At 41.3% G+C, this 21,321-nt stretch overlaps 1 long non-coding RNA gene across 1 annotated transcript in view; it reads right to left on the bottom strand.

The window, feature by feature from the left end:
- Nucleotides 1–246: 246 nt before the first annotated feature.
- The window catches only part of LOC144589058 (uncharacterized), a 52,254-nt gene continuing 31,179 nt past the window's right edge, over nucleotides 247–21,321 (bottom strand). Inside the window, exon 2 of the long non-coding RNA XR_013544938.1 lies at nucleotides 247–19,430. This is a non-coding gene — a long non-coding RNA (uncharacterized LOC144589058). The remainder of the gene's footprint in view (nucleotides 19,431–21,321) is intronic.

Genomic DNA, 21,321 nt, shown 5'->3' with positions numbered 1-21,321 from the left:
AGCTTATTTAACTTATATGCAGAATACATCATGCAGAAGGCTGGACTGGAGGAATCCCAAACTGGAATTAAGATTGCTGGAAGAAATATCGACAACCTCCGATATGCAGATGATACCACTCTGATGGCAGAAAGTGAGGAGGAATTAAAGAACCTTGTAATGAGGGTGAAAGACGAGAGTGCAAAAAACGGTCTGAAGCTCAACATAAAAAAACCTAAGATCATGGCCACTGGTCCCATCACCTCCTGGGAAATAGAAGGGGAAGATATGGAGGCAGTGACAGATTTTATTTTCTTGGGCTCCATGATCACTGCAGATGGAGACAGCAGCCACGAAATGAAAAGATGCCTGCTTCTTGGGAGGAAAGTGATGACAAACCTTGATAGCATCTTAAAGAGCAGAGACATCACCTTGCCAACAAAAGTCCAAATAGTCAAAGCTATGGTTTTTCCTGTCATGATGTATGGAAGTGAGAGCTGGACCATAAAGAAAACAGACCGCCGAAGAATTGATGCCTTTGAATTCTGGTGCTGGAGAAGGCTCTTGAGAGTCCCCTGGACTGCAAGGAGAACAAACCTATCAATTCTAAAGGAAATCAACCCTGAGTGTTCACTGGAAGGACAGATCCTGAAGCTGAGGCTCCAGTAGTTTGGCCATCTCCAGACTCCCTGGAAAAGACCTTGATGTTAGGAAAGTGTGAAGGCAAGAGGAGAAGGGGACGACAGAGGATGAGATGGCTGGACAGTGTCTGCGAAGCAACCAACATGAATTTGACACAACTATGGGAGGCAGTGGAAGATAGGAGGGCCTGCTGTGCTCTGGTCCATGGGGTCACGAAGAGTTGGACGTGACTAAACGACAACTCTAGCCATTGTCCTCCACTGAAGAACAAGCATGCATCCTGCACACTGGTAATTCCAGTGTTTGTCCTCCTGGAAAACAGAGCTTTTCATGCCATTGGACCCACCCACCCCTGAGCTAGTGCCCTGCCTTCAGGCCTTATGCAAGATGCAGTTTCATCACCAGTAGCGAAGTAAGAATCTGTTGCCAATCCCTTTAGCTTCTGTACCTGGAAACAGAAAACACTATCATTCAGCAAAATGTCTTGAGTTACCCTTGCAGGGGACTATGTTATTGCTGCACCAGAATGAATATGAGGCTGTAATCCTGTTTAGAGCTCGGTACACCTACGTCCATTGGTTTCAGTGGGTTTGGGCATACTTGAGTCTGCATAGGCTCAAGCTGTGTATGCCATTTGAGTGCTTTTATCATCTTACTTAAGGAGACATACCCAGGCTGTCAGCAAAGGGCAAAATTAGAGTACTTCCAAGGATTTTGGAAAGTCTGGAGTCAATTTTCCAGACTCATAAATCACAAGTTAAAAAGTGTTTCATTATTCTGTCCAAGCAGAGTGGAATATCTGAGCCATATATCCTCACTGAAATTTCCTTTTTGGGGGCCCTTATGATGTCAGGTAACAGCTGAGGGGGGCATTTCAATTCATCTTTCAATCTATTCTTAAAACAACATTTTAAAACATTCCAAAATGCTACCTAATCTAGTGTAATACTTACATAGCCATTCTTGAAGATGCCATCTCTTGATCTACATTATTTGTAAAATTACATGCCAGATCTCCCTTTTTCCCCGTTTTGGCCAATGCGTTAATCAGGCCATGGGTGAGCAGCTCTTATATTCTTTTGAATGATACAGATTAGATAAATCTACTTTTTTTTCTTCTTCATTCCATCCAGGACAGGAAATCCTTTGGTTTCCTCCACTGTGGTGAATTATCATGCTTCATTCACTTACTTTCTGTGGCGTATCCATACAATGCTATTATCATCATCCTGTGTTTTTCCTTAGATTTTTTCTGTCTCAGATGACAGAAAGTGAGGCATTTCTGAGAAGAACAGAGGAGAAGTCCACTCTCTATAAACTTAAATGCCTTTCTTCCTACCATTCCATCTTTCTTACAAGAGGGAGGCTTGGATGTGAGGAAGGACATATAGCACAGTGTGCTACTCCTGTCCTCTTAAGATGCTGGCCACAGAGACTGGCAAAACGTTAGGAAGAACAACCTTCAGAACACAGCCAAAGAGCCTGAAAAACCCACAACCACCATTCAACATATAGAGAAATGGATCTATGACCACTTCACACACATTTCATTATGAACTTTGCACTGTGGTGTGAGCCTGGCACAGTAGTGTCAACCTTGAGTGCCTTCCTGAGATCACTGATAGGATAAATTAGAGTGAATGAACTCCATGCATTAATCATGTAGACCACGTGTTGAAAAGCTCAGCTGGCCCTGTCTTTTGATGTCCATGCATTGGACATGGTGCTTGAGTCAGGGAAGCTTGCACATGTGGACCTCTATATACATACACTTTAAGAGGAATTAAAATATTGAGAGATTCAGTGAAGGATTGGGAATGTGTGCCTGACGTTATGTTGGACTGCAGTTCCTATAAGCTCAGAGCAACAGAGCCAATGGGGGGAATTGCATTCTAAAAATATCTGGAAATTTCTGAATGAAGAAGTATACATAGAGAAGTACCCTTATAAGTGTCACCAGCACAGATGTTTGTGCCCAATATATAAATGTTGGAATGGGGCAGGAATATATAGTAAGATCGTCATCGTACAACTGCAGAGCTGGAAGGGATCTTATGGATCATCAAGTCCAGCCTCTGTCAGGTAAGCACAGTCCAGCCTCTGTCAGGTAAGCACTGTCAGGAATCAAGCTCTATAAACCACTGAGCTATCTATCTGGTACCAACTTTTCTATTCCAAAAGTTCAGAAAGAGCAACACCATGAGCATCTTTGGTTTTCCTCAGGAGTTAATCATCTATAGCCCTGAAGGAGCTGGTTCATAGCACAAGAGCTGGGAATGTTCCTGGTTGAAAACCTGCTCCACAGCTTCTTTGTGGAGGTTGTGTCTGCAATTACATTTTTATCATCTTAGGTTAGTATGCCAGCTGCATCCTTTCTTGCATGGCAGAGGAGAAACCTCAGCATGATAGTGCATACTTTAGTAGCCTCTTTATTCTAGTAATGTATTTCAGTAGTCAAGGTGGTGGTAAATGCTGTGCTCTGGTAGCTTCAAATGTATGAAATCTCTGCTGGTCACCAATTGCTTTCTAGATTGAGGTCAGAACTGCACAATACAGTTAGTACATCATTAGAAGCGGAAATCCCTAAAAGAGATAAAAGATATCTGTTCATCTTAAGATACATTTGGCTTACTCCATATGTTACAAATTAGCTTGCTTTTGTTCTGTCTTTGGTTATCAGAAAAGAAACAGACTTCATTTATTAGTCTGATTGCTGGGGCATAATACTTTGCAAGACCTGTAAACCTAAATGGCTTGGGCCCAGGCTATATCAAGGACCGCATCTCCCTTTATTGAGGCCTTTCTCTTGGTCCTGCCACCCTCACAGGCATGCTTGGTGGGGACACAGGACAGGGCCTTCTCTATTGCTGCTCCCAGACTCTGGAACTCCCTCCCACAGGAGGCAAGGTTAGCCCTACCTTTACTGTCCTTCAGGCAAGCTTTTCTTCAGTGAAAGGATGCCAAGTGGGTCTTTTAAAATGGGTTGTTGTACCTTACTGCTTTGAATGTATTTTGTTGTTGCTTAATTTTTTTAATTTTGTATTCATTTGATCCTTTTAGCATTGTATACTAAAAGGATCAAATGTTGTTAACTTAAATGCTATCTTTTAATTGTTGTAAGCCACCATCTTTTTAAGAAGAAAGGTGGGTTAAAATATGTTAAATAAATAAACCTGGGGGAAAAATTATAGTAACAGGAAACATGTATTAACTTAAGAATTTTTTTAGCCTGAATGCAAGGTGTTGATTCTTACATTTAATGCTCCACACAGTTTGTATCTAAAACAGTGGAGGGAATGTCATTTTTCATGTGAACCTCTCCAATGTGAACCGATGTCCAGGTCTAGCAATGACATTCATTGTGGGTTATGGTCTCCCCCAGAGTTTGTCCATAGCAGCTAATAGAGCATTTTCAGCTCTTGTTCTATATATGTGGCATCTGGAATGTTCTGACATTTCCCAGGTCCAAGAACTCAAAACTGAGCTGTCGAAGTTTTGACTTTTTTCTTTTAGTCAAGAATTTCATGATGAGAAATTGAGAGCACTTAGCATTTGGCTGATCTGTGTTTATTTCTCCTACTAGCTGAAGAAAGTGGCTGAGCTGTTATGGTTATGCTTTATATTTATTGTTGATTTGATGCTTTTATTGTTTTTTTAAGTTTTCTGATAGCTGTCCTCTCTGATGAGGTTTCTTACCAAGAAAAAAGCAGACATTACATCTATTTAAATAAGCAAATAAAGATTTTTTTTTAATTTTTATTTTTAGAAATCTACATCTCCTACACCCAACATTGGGTTAGGGAGATGGCTGCATTGCTGTTTCATGTGTTACACAAAATATATCGAGAGAGTGCGTGCAGATCACAAAAGAATTGTCTTTCAGTTTCTCTGAAATTCGTAGAATTTCCCTCAGCTAACTTGGGGCTTACTTTTTAATAATGCAAACTGAGTATGCTCCTTCAGCTAGAAGCCTAGTTTATTATTGCTCTCTATGAACTGTCTTCTTCTGAACTGGCTTTATGCTCTCTGCTTTTTGCTAGCCTCACAGAAACACAATGTATATGCTGTTTCATAGTTTCAATGATTGCCTTCAACTGCTATTCCTGAAAGTAGTCTTTGGGAATCGTCTTGATATTAAAAAGCTGAGACATTGAATTCCTGTTGGTTGTTGCCACATCCTTCCAGGTCTGACATCACAAGCCAGCAATTTCAGGAAGCTTCTGAAAAAGATCAACATCCTGACATGTTTCCCTAGACCCTCCCCATTTGATACTTGTCACCATTTTGAATTTTCCACAGAGGCAAAATCCCTGGGGCATTGTGGGAAGTGTGGAGTTGCTACTTGAATTTTCCACAATGTCCTGCAAGAATGCTATGCCATGTATTTTAAGAGTTGGGAAAATTTAAAATGGCAATTCATGGTAAGTATGCAGAGACCCTCACTAACATAGAAGATGGCAAGACCTGCCACAAAGCTGGCCATGCATGGGTCATTTTCTGAATAAAATCCTCACTTCCTGGAATGACACACTTGCTTCTCTGCATTTCTGTGGGCTGAAAATCACAGCTTATGTAGCCTGCCCCCTTTTTAACTGTCACATCTGTGACCTAAGAGTTGCAAATAGAGATTACATAGGGGATGAATTCTCACTAGAAACCTGAAAAACCAAAACCTCTGAGTAGCTTATCATGTCCAGAACCCACAACAGCATTTAGGTTTCAAATTATTTTGCCAGAATGCAATTGGTTAAAAACATGGCAATTCTCATTGTCATATTAGAGTGACTGCATGAAAATGAAGGCAGGGCTCCCATGCCTTATAACCACTGTGTTAAAAGAGGGAATTTTAGCATGTACAGCTTGACATGGAAGCTTCATATGCTGAAATTCTCTCTTTTATATGACGGTCATCAATTTAAGAAGTCTCATGGCACCGTGGTTAAACCAAAACGCTGCTCATGACCCGGATTCAATCCCAGGTAGCCGGCTCGAGGGCTACCTGGGGTTCTATCCTCAGAAGGATAGAAGTCACTCAGCCTTCTATCCTTCTGAGGTCGGTAAACTGAGTTGTTGATTGAGCCAATGCAAATAGCTATTTCCTACTGAAAATGGCAATTGCAGCCTGCTCATTGTAATACCAGGTAAAAATGTTTCTGGAAGCCATTTCCAAAGAACCATTAAGAGTTCGTTTATAGGTAAACCTTTTTCTATGAACATTGCATTATGTTTAGTGTTGTGGCTATTGTTTTCCTTATTTCCTTTGTGTGCCATGTAAATACATACGCATATATATGTTCATCTTTGTTCCAAGATGAGGGCTGGGTATGTGCGCACTTTGTAGTACAAGTGACACGTCAAAGAAGGAAGCCTTGCCCAACTTAGCACCTCTCAGATATACTAGATGAGAACAACTAGAATCCTTTCAGCCTTTCTAACTGGGGTACCTGGGACTGTAGTCGAATGCAACTAAAAAGGCTAGGATGGGAAAGTCTGGAATAGGGAATATATTCTTTGTTCATTTGTGGCTGAATTATTCAACTATAAAACATGGCACCGTCCTTCTTTCCTGCTGTAATTTCAGTCCTCAAGATTCCTTCGCATGTCCACAGTTTCCTTAAATAATTAAGCTCTAAAGGTTGTGAGAAGTTGTGGATATATTTTTTTTAAAAAAACAAGCCATTTCTCTCCCCTGGAAAGGTTATGATTTGGCCTTTATGAATCATGAAAAGCTATGATATCATAAGAACCTTGCTGTTATCAGCTGTCCTCATTTCCTCCATAGCTCTCATTTTGATGGATGATACCTTTCTCTGTGCTCAGTCGGGGAGCAGCATTCAAAGGAACTTATTTGGAAGAAACAAAGTGTTTGTCTCACAATGTACGGCATTTCTCACTGAACTTTGTTCTGGTTCATAATGTTTTCTTCAGCTGTATTTCCATGATGTTTATCAGAATGAAATGCTTCACCTCCAGATACCGCCAAGACAGAATGGATCATTTCCCCGTCATATATCTAGGTTTGGAAAAGTGAGCTTTGAATAAATTCAAGATAATCACATCAAGAGTGTCATGGATATCAGAATAAAGACTAAGACTTGCCTTTGCGCCATGTAATAAATGTAAGAACCCAAAAGGAATTGTGAACTCCTTCATAAACATTATTATTAAGCAAATGTTCTGGTCAAAGGACCTCATGTATTTTCACTTTTTCCTTTTTGCTCCACTAGTTCTGGGTTATGGGATATAACTATACTGTATTAGATATTCAGAGCTTGATCAAGATATTTTCTTGTTTGAGATAGAGCATCTAATAAGGTTTCTGTCATCCACTCAGGTTAAGGTAAATAGTACCTAAAACCAGGTAGGTTATTCTGACAAATGAGCCAGAAAATCCCGCAAGTGTCTCTCTTCATCCTTGGCAATAAGAATGTAGTAATCACAAACAAATGACTGCACTTTCATGATACCTGGTCCCTGAAGCAGTTACTTTGCTCTGTCTAATAGCAGGACTGGTTCTGGAAATGATTTATCTTCTCTTGATTGAGCTTAGAAGCAACTGGTTGCAAATAATATAACTACTTTGAATTAGTTCTGTGGAAAACAGATAAAGTAATGAATAGTTACAAAGTTAGAATAAAAATAAAAGACTGTATTATTACAAAGTTACTTTTAGGTAAAATAATGTAATGTTTTCTACTTCCTTTAAAAAGTTACCTTTAAGACATTTTTGAGACATTTTTGGTAGGGATGTTTCAGGTTTTATGCCTTCTCTTTTTTGCCAGTAAGTGGCAAGGGGTGTGCTCTTTGATTGTATTTAAAAAAAAAAAATTGAAATGTAAAATATCAGAATTGGCCAGTAGAAGGAAACAGATACTATTTCCCTACATCTTTCTGTCCTGCTGGCAACATCAGTCTAATGTATTCATAATACATAACACAATAAAATACTTGCACAATTGAAGCAGTGTTAAATCTAGTGTATCGTAACTACCAAGAATTAATAAATAACATACCTGGTTCCTTTTTTTAAAAAAATCATTCCACTCTCTGCATGTTCAATTTTTTTGTTACAAGTATTTATTTATTTATTTCATTTGTTTGGAATATTTTACCCCATTTTCTCCTCGAAAGGACCCAAGGCAGCACACCAACACAGCTTTGAATTTTTCCCCAATACTTTATAAGATGAAGCACTGTGCCAGATAAGTGCTATGTCAGAAAACCCCAAACAGCTTCCACCAAGCAAGTGAGGCAGAGAAGGGTGAGTGAAAGCAGCTGTTGACTTGGGAGTAGCAGCACTGATTGCAGCAATGGTGAGGTGCACATTTGAAGGATGTGTGGCCACCTGTCCCAAACTTACCTATTTCTGTGTAATTACTAATTCCCAATTCCAATGTTGCCATCACACCAATTCAGTTACATCCTCCGCAGGACAACTTCCCTAATTGCACCCTAATATGCAGCTGGCAGAACTAAGAAACTTGGTGCTGGGAGGAACAAATTAATTTAACCTCTTATGCTCTGCTTCTGATGACAGGCTCACTAGGACATCTGCTTTTACCCTCATATGCACCAAACCCCTTCATTTTGTACAAATATATTAGACTATGTATCTCAACACTCTATGCAACTGCTGAATAGCTCAATGGTTTAGATATCTGTCTGCAGAACCAGAGGTTTGGAGTTTAATTCCCCCAGTGTGCCTGGACATGATGATCCATAGAGTCCCTTCCAGCTCTGCAACTCTAAGATTATCATCATCATTATCATCATCTCTAGTTTAAAGGGAATCATATATGCCAATGGGTATGTAATATGATCAAAACTCAAAGCCTCATATTTAAAAGAAAACATTTAATTCATGGCCAAAAGTGGAGAGAGAGAGATTACTCATTCTAAATTCCTAAAGCTTTTTTTTTTAAACTGAATTTTGTTTGACTGTTTGGAGGGAAAATTTATGTCATGTGCCTGTATGATTATAACGACAGTGTCACCTTTTCCATTTAAAAACACCCTCTGAATCGTCTTAATTTGCTGGGTACAAATGGAAACAAGATCTACACACTGAAGACACATTATGCAGCCCACTGGGTGTGTTTTCCTTCTCCACTCGGTTTTTTTGCTGCAGAATGAGTCCATGCCACTTTCTGCATTACGGCTGCTAATATAACTCTGGCCTGTTTCCTCAAAGCCTCGTGTGCTACGGGGGGCCATCAGGCAGCAACCCTGCCAAGTCAACAGGATATGAGGGAATCCAGCCTAAGCAGCCACTGCTGGTGCTGGGGATAGCAATGGCACAGTAGCCTAGCAGTAGCTGCGTCGATGCTGAGTGCCAGTGAAGTCATTTCACGGTTCTGGTTTTCCTCCTCTTCCAGGACAAACTAGCTGTGAATTTTGACAGACCAGAAAATGTGGGAGAATAAGACAAATGAGCAGCTAGGGGTGGAGAAGAAAAGGGCTCTCCTGTCACCACAAAACTGGCCTCAACTGTTTTTCAGCAGTGGGAGAAGGGGGACGTGATGAGCTGAGGCCAGAAGATAATGTACGAGGACTGATGGAACATCTCGAGGAAGACTAATTAAGCATACAATAAAACCTTCCTTAAAAAGCAATAAGCAAGTGAAAAGCAGCCTTACTGAAGGGTGCTTAATACTTTGCACACACTGCTTATTCCCCTGTTCAACATATCCTGCCCTGAACAATTGTATGATCATTTAACATTCTTAGGCCAAGCCCCTCCCCCCCCCACACACACAGTACTTATGCCAGACTCTCACTATCAACAAAATATTCTCCTGTTGTGTTTTCTAGCTTCTCTTCCTGCACTGGGATCATCCTATGGCTACAACCTCTCTTGCTATGAATTATTCTGAATCCTGTTTGGGCATCCAGCATCAGAATGCATGAGGGAGAGGGAAGAGCTAGTAGCACCTCCCCCCTCCCTTTTTTGTGCACCTCATGTGGAGAATGACAGTCTGGAGCAAGCACTGAGATCAGGAACTTTGATAATTCAAGGACCCCAGTCATGTGGGTAGGCGTCACATGTAACAGCAGTCTGCTCTTCAGCCTTTTGCTCTCCACTACCCACCACCATGGGTACAGATTAACCTGTTTCCAAAACCCTGGTTGAGGCTGTGATCACACGGGAGAATAGACCACAATTTGTAGATTACTTGTGGAGCAATCCAGTGCAATCTATTTCCAGACAGTCTAACAGTGTACAGGGAAATGCTCTTCAGCCTGACAGTGTTCCATAGGGCTTCTGCTTCTGGGGGCAGGCAGAAGGTTTGCTTTAAGGGAGATGGCTCCTGTTAAAGCAACCTTTCTGATGCACCTGTCGGATCTCTTCCTGGTGAAGTAGAAGAAAAATTACAAGTTCGTTAGACGTAGTATTAGAGAACTAGTAACTTGGTTTGTCATATCTTATGGTGCCAGCTGACAACACAGGGCAGTTCCTGTGCTTCTCTTGATCTCTAGCGGGGGAATAAATATGTAAATCAGCTAGGGAGGAGAAATTTAGATTTTCTTCTATGTGGTGGCTTTAATACTTGGGTACTTAACATCGCCCCACTTTCAACTGGTGCCAGAATTTGTTCGCTCACTGTAAGGATGTTTTTATAGTTGGATGTTGCATACTTAGTGGCTGAAATTCAGTAACAGAAAGCTATGCCACACAAGCCTGGTGATGTCATCAGCTATAACCATGGTTTGTTAATAAAAAGTTTCGCAGCTTCCAACACCCAAGGTTCTTCGGCTTTCGTACAATCCCTGTGGTCCTAGGGAAGCCTTTGGGGACAGTGAGACATGAGGTAGGTGAGTCTTAAACATCTGAAAATCAGTCCCAACCATGGAGGGAGAAGCAGGATAGAATTTTTTTTTAATTAACAAAGTACAGCTGATGATGATGACATCATCAGGCTTATGCAGAGTAACTTTGCTGTTATAGGAAACCCACACTGTTTATTCTACACTTTCACATGCACAAACATGCAAACATGACATTTTGCAGCTGCTCACCCACCAGGATTTGGCCTTGACATTTCAGGGCACTGGAAGCAGCTGTCCTGGCATCTCTACTCATAACAAAGAGGTTTGGCCCTGGAGTTCTTAGTCTATCTCAGAGAAATCAAGGGCTTAGCAATTGGGAAGTTCACATATATGTGCATATATGTCCATGAGTATTGAAAAAATGAGGTGGATCATCAAGAGTAGAAGTTCTCTATGGGGGGAATTTCTAAGCAGGATGGAAAGAGTCTTTCCATGTGTATTGATGCAGGAGAAAGGAGACTCTTGACACAATGAAGGGAATATTCTGGCTTAAATAGAATCTTTCCTTGTTTGGAAGAGACCTGTTTCACATGCTGTTCAAATGTGCAGATGGCAAAGTGGTTGGGGGAACAGTTACAGAAGGGACCGGGATAGTTTGTGCTCTCTCACCACACCCCTCAGATATTATTTGAAGATAGTTTATTTGTGATTGTATGCATACATTTCTCTAATATCAGTGTTCCTTGCTTATGAGTGTCATTATGTGTCATTAAGTCACTTACAACTTACAGTGAGCATGTACTTACACACACACCCAAGAGTTTACGCTTAACAGCCCTGCTGAGGTCTTGCACACTTATGGCCATGTCTTCCTTTACTGAATTGATTTATCTCATACCTGGTCTTCCTCTTTTCCTGCTGCCTTCAGCTTTTTCCAACATTATCCTCTGAATAGTTGAGTCAAAACATGACAAACTTGAAGCATGTTGGAAAGTACCAACACAGACCCAATCAATTACGCAGTGCTACAGAAACTTGACTCCCCAAAGTGCTAGCTGGTATTGCCAATGGTCAGGGCTTCTTGGATGTGTCATATAAGAACATCTGGAGGCTAATGTTTGGGAATCTTTCTCTTAGCATGTTTGCTTAGAGGTTAAGTCCCATTGATTATTGGTGTTTTCTTCTTAGCAATGATGCTCTGGATTCAGTTTGTTATAGGTCTTAAATGGATGTGTCTGCTCATAAAACATCTTGGACGAGAGACAATTTGAAAATGCACAGCTGTTCTTTTTCACAAGTTCTTTCCTGCACATTTTATTTCATTGTCCTTCACGGTGATTTTAAAGAAGACTTATTTGACATCCAGATATTTTATTAGGCAATAAAGTAAAGTAATAAATATGTGAACAACTGACTCTATTTTTTACAAAAGAAAAAAAGGCAGGTTTTGCGAATGGAAGAGGGTCCAAACAAAAATAACTTTGCAACTAGAGCATCCCTTCTGCCCTGGAAGAATGGAAGCCAACCAAAAGAATAGCAAGATACATTATTTCACAGTGTTACACAGCAGATCATTTGCACAGACTCAGTGATGATAAGAACCATGAATAATAACTGCCCCGTGGGTGACCCGAGGGGAACTCTAGTTTTAACTTGGAGAAGGTTAGGAAAACACTTCTTTATGACCAGGCATTGAAACAAGACTGACAGTGACCCACCTAATCTGATCTGCTGGATAGCCAAATTAGTTAATGCTGCTTGGTTTCAGTTAATAAACTGAAATACCAGATAAAACAATGGTTATTAATCTCCTTTTGAAGAGAACTGAAAACATTCTTGTTCAGGCAGACTCTTAATATTGAATTTTAACCCAGCGAGATGTCCTGTATTTGCCCCCATTATATTAATTTATACATGTATGGATGTTTTATACTTTTACACATTTAACCTGTTTTTAGATGATGGTTTTGAAATTTCAGTTTTTAAAAGCTTTTTTTTTAAATATAATCCATGTATCTTGATTTTTGTTTGTTTGTTTGTTTGTTTGTTATAATGACCTATGAATCCTGCCACCTAGGAGAAAGGTGGCATAAAAGTACAATCGTAATAAACATTTCAATTAAACACTAGAAAGAACTTCCTGGCTGGTGTTCTGTTCAATATTTGTGCATGGAAAAATCTCCAGCTGCAGAAGCTGTTATGGCAATCTGACAAGGTGCCGGTTGGGTGCCTAATCGCATACATAGCTTGAGCAAGAAACTCACCCCAAAGACCTGAAAAGGTACATTATTTATCACAAGTTAGTAGCTTCTATAGCTGTGTAATTGAAAATAACCATTAAGTTACCTCTGAATAAAGAGAAATTAAAGAGCTACTTTAAGAGTTAACATTGTATGATGGTTGCTGTACATCCCCAGTCTTCCACCCCATGGGTGAAGGAGTTTCAAATGAACCAGTAGGTCCAGACATAAAGCCCAAGACAAGAAATGTTGGAAGAAGAACTTTTATTTTAACAATTTCAGGAACTGCAGCACAACTTGAACAGAGCCACAGAGCTTCTCTGGCACCTGATCTCCTACAAACTACTTTCTTTGATGTTTCCTGTTACATCACCATTCCTGGCAGTTGGTGGCTGGAACCACAGATATGATACCCAGGGTCTTGCCTTCAAGTAGCCCAAACTTCAGCCTACAGTTGGGGCAGAGTCTGAAACTGGTGTTGCCACTTCCATTCCTCAGCTCCATAGGTAATGGGTGCTTGCCAGAGGGTTACTGTGGCGACACAGATCTAGAACACCTCACGGTCAGGCGATGAGCCTTGTCTATAAGGCTTCTTTGAGAGGTTCCTCTTAAGAGCAGGGAGAAGCTTCAGAAGATACATCAAGGGACATTTGAGGAGCTGGGGGAGACATAATGGATCAGGTGAAGGAAGAGGAAGGAGATGAGGAGTGGTCAGAAGTGCTGGAGTGACCCCAAGGGTCATTTGAGGACCCCAAGATCCTCAAATGTCCCTTAAGGTATCTTCCCAGGCTTCTCCCTGCTCTTGAGTCACATGGCTCTCATTACACTACTTGTCACTGTTAGACCTTTGCCCTGAAGGCACTCCACTCAGCTCCCCAGCAACTTTAGAATTCTAGAATTCCAAGGTCCATTTCTCAGGGATGTCCCCAGCCTATGACTGGGGTTGTCCATGGGGCCTGACCATTATCTTGTCATCCCATGAGACTAGCCATGATGGCTACGGGGGCCCTGGAGGATTACTTTAGGGGTTGACAGGGGTTTGAAGCATGGGGATCGGCCCAGTAACAATTCCTGTCAGATCACTCTCGCAGTAGCTCAGTTTTGAGTCACGGAGTTGCAATTATAACAAGTTCCTTTTTAAAGATAACTTTCTAAACTGTGATGTTTTCCTCTTTTCAGTGGTGCTAACAAAGAGAAAAAGGACAAGATTAGCATTTACTTTACTCCATTTCAAGCAAATGTTTGCACAGGCTTACACAAGCTGGCAGAAGGTCACTCGAGAAACGTCCTCAAATGCCTTGGCACGTAGGGGTGGAAAATGTTCATTTATGGGCAACCAGCCTCGCTTGCTTTTTCCACCATAGCTGTCTCCCTTACAGGAGAGATCTTTCAACCACATAATATACAAAGCTAAACCCATAATGGTCAGGGGCACTCTAACTCTTAGCAGAAAATGAGCACAGTGTCTGTGTTGCTTCAAAAAGGAGCCAGCATGTCAGAGATAAGAAAGTTTAAACACAGTCCAAAGTGTTGTAATTTGGATGTATTTTCCATGATTAGCACTGTGAGAACTGACAGTGTTCCTTTTCACTGCTGGGAAGGCATAGTCATGGCTGCCTATTTTGGGGTCATCTGTAATTCAGAACTGTGATGTATTACAAATGCTTGGAACCAGAGCTTGGCAGAGTTACTGTTTTGGATTACTAGCCCCGTTAATCCCCCAGCCACAGACTGGAGGGTTGGGAAGTTATAGTTCAAACAACTAACTTTCTCAGCCTGTGCTTCAGAGTATTATAACAGGAAGATGCTTCTGAGCAGTTAAGGAGGTTTTAATCCCTGTAGACATAGCAGAGACCAACATGAAGCTTTACCAGGAAACTTTCCTTGATATCCTTCTACCAGCATGCCAAAACATTCTTATTTAACCAGGTCTTTGGCCGCTAATTCGCTGGTTGATTATCTCAGTGAGCTAGAGCACCTGGGGCTTGGAGTTTGGAGCTGGCCTGCATAACCTTGGGCAACCACATCATCCTAGAGGCCCACCCCACTCCCAGCACAGAAGAAGGGAATGGTGAATCATCACTTCTGAGTTCTCTGTGCTTAGAAAACCCTGGGAAGGTTCATCATAGATCAGAATCAGTCTGACAGTACCTTATTATGATTGTTGCTTGATTACAAATTAAGACCTCTTTGTGACAAATGTTTGTTTTGTCACTGCCGCTGATACTGCTGTTCACAAACTATGTCAGCTGGTTTTAAATGAGTTTAAATTATTAATTGTGTATTTATGTTAATTTGAAGGTCATGGACTTGATACCTTTTCGAGTAGAGGGCCCATTCAAATAGAGAACCCTCTTCTATCAAATAGGAAGCATGGTCACCCTAATTTAGAAACAGCAAGAATAGGGCTGGCCAGGTTTCTTTAAAAAAAAACAACAAGAGTGGTAAAACACTATTCTGGAGGAAATAGAATCTTCTATACTCCAGAATCAGTAATGTTTGAACCATGGAGATTGGCTAGAAAATCTTCCTGTCTTTAAACATGTGAAATAAAGTCCAAACAATCTAACTAGTTTGAACATATTAACTGGAGATTTTTAAAATTACTTTTTCATTATTATTCTTAAGAATTTTTGGTTCTTTGGTCCTTAAAGGTGTTTTAGTGGTTTGCTCTTTATACCTTAAAGGAAATAGACTCTTTGAGTTCAAAACTGATCAAAGCACAGTTTTTTTAATGGTTGTACCCAGATTTTGTCATGCTGCTCTGTTGATTTCCATCGGTCTACTCTGACTTGCCATGATCCAATCCAAGCCCTATGCAGGCATGCAATAAATCAATATGTACAGAAGGGAGCATTATTGTTCGTTTCTTTGTTTGCTTGAAAAGCAACAGTTGTGAAGAGGCAAACCTCTTCTGTATGTGGAGAGTGCCCATGTTAGCCAAAGTGTCTGTGTTGCTTCATGTTTTCCTGGGTTTTGGTTCATGTGGAGATTGTCTATAAGGCTTTCTTTCTGAAAAAAATAGGTTTTCACATGATCAAAACTACAACAGAGGGCAAGGGAACAGTGCAGTCCCTTCCTTCATATGGATTTAACCGCTTTTCAAATACCCTTCACTGTCCTGGGTTTCAGGTTGTGTGTTCAGTCTGTTATGAAGCCCTAAGAAATAGTACTGGTTTTCATTTGCTTTCCACTGGTAAGAACTTTCAAAATTGGCTTTACAGGAACTATGAAATTGGAAACATGTGACCCAATGGAATAAGTAAAAAAAATGAAGATCATTGATTTTGTAGTGGGCCATGCCTCCCCTGAGGCAGGTTGAAGGGATGGTAAATTCATCCGTCTGGAAGGTTCCACTATTCTAAAAAGCCTTTGATCACTCTCTAACTGCAGAAAATGCCAGCAGAAAAATAACGGGTACAGTTCTCCACAGTGGGGCACTGGCAGGGCCTGGGGACCCATCTCATCTGCTTTCTGCTATGCCTCAAGTGTCTTCTGTCCCCAAACGAGGGCCTGACCTATCACTGGTCAATGTGAGGCAGCTGCCTTAAGCAGCATATGTTGACTATTATGAAAGAGCAGGACTTTAACAGATATACATTTTATTGGATAGTTCAGTGATTTAGGTACATGGCTGTGGAGAAGAGTTTGGGAGTTCAGTTCCCTACTATGCTTCCTTGATGGGGGCTGGGTTCAATTATGCATAGTGTCCCTTCCAGCTCTGCAGTTCTAAGATTATTGTTGTTGTTATCTTGTTGTAAGCTTCTGGAAAGGAACTTGTTGGATTTTCTACCTTGTGTGCCAAAATAAAGTGGATGACTTGGGATACTCTGTTCCTGGAAGTGGCAAAGTAGTTTAGCATATTTTCTGCTTTGTCTCAAGAAGAAAAACAGCTTGTGGCCGGCCCTGACTCTGAAAGCCTTGCTTGGAGAAGTCCTCAGAGCACAGGGGAGTGAAACAGGTGATGGAGTGAGAGGGAGCGGCCTGAGGGAACTGCAGAGATTGCTGGGGGAAAGGAAGCAGCCAGCGGTGAAGAGTCAGTTGGGGCAAGTGGTACATGGAGTCCTAAGGCATTGGGATACCTTGCACTACCCTCTAGACAGGTGCTTAGGTGTAGAATTCAAAAGAGAGAGCAAATTGCATTTGCCTCTGTTGAAATAGATGCATACACAGCCAACTTGACCATGTCTGACATTTTTCTCCAAGAACAAATTTTATGCTCCATGCTTTCATTCTGTCTATTTAGGAACTTAGCTCAAACTAAGTCTCTCTTGTCTAAACAGCTGCATCAGGCCTGCAGTTTGAGATTGTGCTGCTCCTGCCAAGGTTCTCAAATGAACTGTTTTAAATAACCATGATTAAGGAAATATGAGCTTTCTAGCAGAGCAGCAAAGAGAAACTAAAGTTCTTTCTTTAATAGAATCTTTCACAAACTGGGTCAGATCAGTTGGTTGGCTGCCAGAACTTAATGGAGATTAAATATGTACACTCTGGACTTGGGTTCTGCCCTCACCAACAGTTTTGCACATAGGTTCTCCAGCAAAACATCCCAGATTACGGACTCTGGCCAAGGCATATATATGCCATTGGCAAATACTTCAGTCTCATTAGTGATTATGTACTCAGAGACACCAGAGGATCAACTGGCCATGACCCAGCAAGCAGCACAAACAGGGATTTTAACTCCTTTCCCCTTGCTGCCATGGACCCATGGCTATGCGCTAAGAAGGGGATATATTTATATGGCCTTACACTTTGCTCTACCCAGAGGCTTAGTGTTGCTACAATGATCAAGCTCTGCAGCCTTCTTCACCTTGGTGCCCTCAGGATGTGATGCATGACAGCTCCCATCATGCCAGCCACATCCGGCCATCAGTGGGAAGGCTGATAGACTTTTTAGATGCAGTTACTACCCCCAGTTTCAAGCACCGCTTTTGTATCGTTTCATCTCCATGCCTCATCTATTCAATTTTACAGATGGTGTAAATTATGTGACCCAATCCTCCTTTGTTCTTCTGCATTTTTTTCCATGCTTTTTCCCATAGAAAATCTTCTTCTTCTTCAGTCATCATCACCATATGCAATCCAGTTCCTTCCAACGTATGGAGATCTTCCAAGGATTTTCTAATTAAAGTACTCAGAAGCAGTTTAACATTCTATTTGCGCAGGCTTTCACAGCCGGGATCTAATGGTTGTTGTGGGTTTTTCGGGCTCTTTGGCCGTGTTCTGAAGGTACCTTCAGAACACAGCCAAAGAGGCCGAAAAACCCACAACAACCAGTTTAACATTCTCTTTTTCTGGTGGCAATTTGGGATCATACAGCTTGCCCAAGGTCACACAGGTTGCCTGGAGACACAATGGGGAATAAAACTCCCAACTTCTTCCCAACCCCTGGTGCTCCAACCCACTAAGCAATCCAGCCAACCTATGCTAGTATGATAAAAAGGCTTGTTTGAAAAGGTCTTTAATCATAGCCCCCAAACATTCTCCTGATGAAAAGTCCTTATCCTGTCTCCCAGTTGTGTTGATTTTAGGCCAGTGGTGAACCTCATGAAAAAAGACTGTTGTACACAGATTTTTTAAAAACACTTCATAATATACTTCATTATATTATATGATAATATATAAAATGCATAGACCTTTGTGGGTTTTTTAAAAGACTGGTCAGTGGTCTAACTAGAGCATTCTGGGAGATACAGTCCAAAAAATTAACATATCTCCTCTCCATCAAGAGGCAACTGGATGGCAAAACTCTAAAGAAATGCTGTTTTTGGTCTGACTTTGCAGAACCTTTATTTTTTCTTAAGTTCTGAAAATATCTCCATATATGCTCTTCACTGTACACATGAGTTGTTATTCTTATTGTTTCAACTTATACACCAACCCATAGTGGTAGATCCCTATCATGGCAGTTTGCAATGTAATTATGCAAGGAAGAACTTGCCCCTCAGCGAGCTGGGTACTCAGTTTACCAACCTCAGAAGGGTAGAAGGCTGAGTCAACCTCAGGCTAGCTACCTGAGCCTGTTGGGATCAAACTCAGGTTGGGGGCAGAGGCTTGACTGCAGTACTTCGGTTTAACCACTGTGCCACAGAGCACCAGGTGTCTGTGATTTCCTAGCCAAAATAACTTTCTCCAGAACACACTATCCTTGTAAAACATTCTCTTCATTACTCTCAAAGCTTCAGCTTTGTTTCACTTACAAGTTAAATTTTCATAACACTCCCATTGGAATTTTAATTTGATCTGCCTTTTGGATAAGACAACATAAAACTACTGGGGAAATGGCTGCCTTCCTTTATGTCTTGCTTGACTGTAATGAAAATTTTGATATCATGATCTCATGGCAACACTGTTTTCTTCATGCAGCTCATCCAGCGTATGACTCGCAAATCATGCTTTGAAAGAGCCAAACGCCAATTCTGGCATTGAACACCACTCATGAAATTGAGGGACATTTTACTCCAGACATATGAAACTGAACCTCTGCTGTTACAATTTATTTAACCAAATTTAAAAGTAGATTTTTAGAGTTACACATGTTTCACTCTGAATTTACTGACTGCACCACTGTAATCCCATCCACATTTCACCTGCAGAGACTAATTGCTTGAGTGGTACACAGATGGAGACTTTTTTTCCCACTCAGTGCCAGCTGCCAAGAAGGAGGTAGGTGGGCCACAAGAGTGTTGACTTTCAGGCATCCGTGGCTGCTGTTCTATGTTGCTCTAGCAGTAAAGTCACTGGACCGGTTCTTTTTCAACCACTGGAGACGGCATTTTGAATTTTTCAGAGGTGCCACTAAAGCAGAGAAGATAAATATGGCTTAGAGCACACAGTGGGGGAAAAAAGATTAAGGACTCTATCTGTCAACACTAATATCCAGATGGTTTAAAGTGCAAGAGAAAACAGTAAAAGGACATTAATTACATGCCTCTTTGAAACTTTGTTTAAAAATATACTTTAAGCACCAAACTGTTTCTGCCATTTTCAAAAGGCTGTTCTTTCCTCTCCCTCCCCCACCCCATATATTTCAGGTGAAACTTGTCAAAACAGACTTAGAGGAACTAAAATACATTCCCTACACACACACACACACACACACACACACACACACACTCAGAAGGTGCTCCCAGGTTTGGGTGAAATGCACGGTTATTGAATTAAATAGAAAATATTCTATCAGTTTCAATGGCAGTATGTATTAGAATGAAATATTTATTTATTTATTTATTTTTATTTATTAAATTTATACCTCACCCCTCTAGACCATGTCTACCATTATGAATTATGTCTAGAATAGTGTGGTGTGTAAATGATAGTAAAAAAACCCCAGTATTTTGTACCAATAAAAACGGTACTAGTAGGCAAAATGAAGAATCGAAGTATAACATGAGCATAATTGTCTTATGTCCAATCTCTTATGCTTGGTCCTCCTTGATCTTTGCATATAGGCTCAGGAGACCTGGAGTTGCCTCAGTCTTTAAGCATGATGATATGCAAAAAAAAAAAAAAAAAAAGAAACCATTTAAAATGGAGAACCATACAGAATATTGTCCCATCTACAAATATAATCCTGTAATCTATTATCATTCCACATCTAGATGTTTCATGTTCATTGCCCAAGAGAAGCTTGATCACTTTTACCCTCTACCTAGAATAATTCCCCTCAGCTGGGTTAAGCTGTGGCAGTCCGGTTTCAGGCTGCACTATGGCATAGAGGCAGCATGGGTCGCCCTGCAAGATGACCTTTTAAGGGAGACTAACAGGAGCAAAATGTCCTTGTTGGTCCTCTTTCACCTTTCAGCAGCTTTTGATTCTTTCAACCACAGTATCCTCCTCGGTGGCCTGGCCTTAGCCTGGCTCGGTCCTTCCTTGAGGACTGTCCTCAGAGAGTACAGCTTGGTGAGATGATGTCCACCCCTTGGACTCTTAATTGTGGAGTCCCTCAGGGGTCAGTCATCTCCCCGATGCTGTTTAATGTCTATATGAGGCCTCCCCTGGGGGAGGTCATCAGGAGTTTTGGAGCTTCGTGTCATTACGACCGTCCAAGACGGGCTGATGCTTCAGCAGTTACGCCACAGTGCGGGGGCGAGGAGGAAGAGCATGGAGTAGTTTCCTCGGTCAACAGCTCAAAGACAGAGACAGCAGGAAGAAGGAAATGAGGCCATTTATGTAGAGGACATCGAACCAACTACTTCAGACATAGCAGATGAGTTTGAGGCCACACCCAACAAATTCACATCATTTCCACTTTGGTCTTGGCCAGGTAGTGCTCAGTTTGGTACGCCAATACATGCACCACCTGGTGTACTAGGCGCTGGGGTTACAAGTGCCCAGTGGCCAACCACTACTACTCCCATAGGTAATTGGGCTTCCCCATATGTGCAAGACTCTTTTCCAGCATTTTTAGGTTCGACTGCAGGAGTCGGTGTCTGGCCATATCCATCGGTCCTGGACAAGACTATAACACTGTTCCCCTGAAGTTTTGCCTTTTGGGGACCCTGGATGATGAGTGGGAGAGAGACATAGGAGGCGTAGGCCAGAGAGGACCTGGGCTAACTGGTTAGCAGGTTTCTTGATCTCTGTAAGGGTAATTGTGAGAGCTCAGCCTTGGAGACCTCTGGTTTTGTTCCATTACCTGGACATAAATAGGGCATATATGGACTTTGCAGGGCAGGTTTGGTTGACC

The sequence above is a fragment of the Pogona vitticeps genome, chromosome 4 (genome assembly GCF_051106095.1).
Source record: "Pogona vitticeps strain Pit_001003342236 chromosome 4, PviZW2.1, whole genome shotgun sequence".
Lineage (NCBI taxonomy): Eukaryota > Metazoa > Chordata > Lepidosauria > Squamata > Agamidae > Pogona > Pogona vitticeps.
Note: the sequence above shows the minus strand (reverse complement) of the source record. Positions and strands in the feature narration are given on the sequence as shown.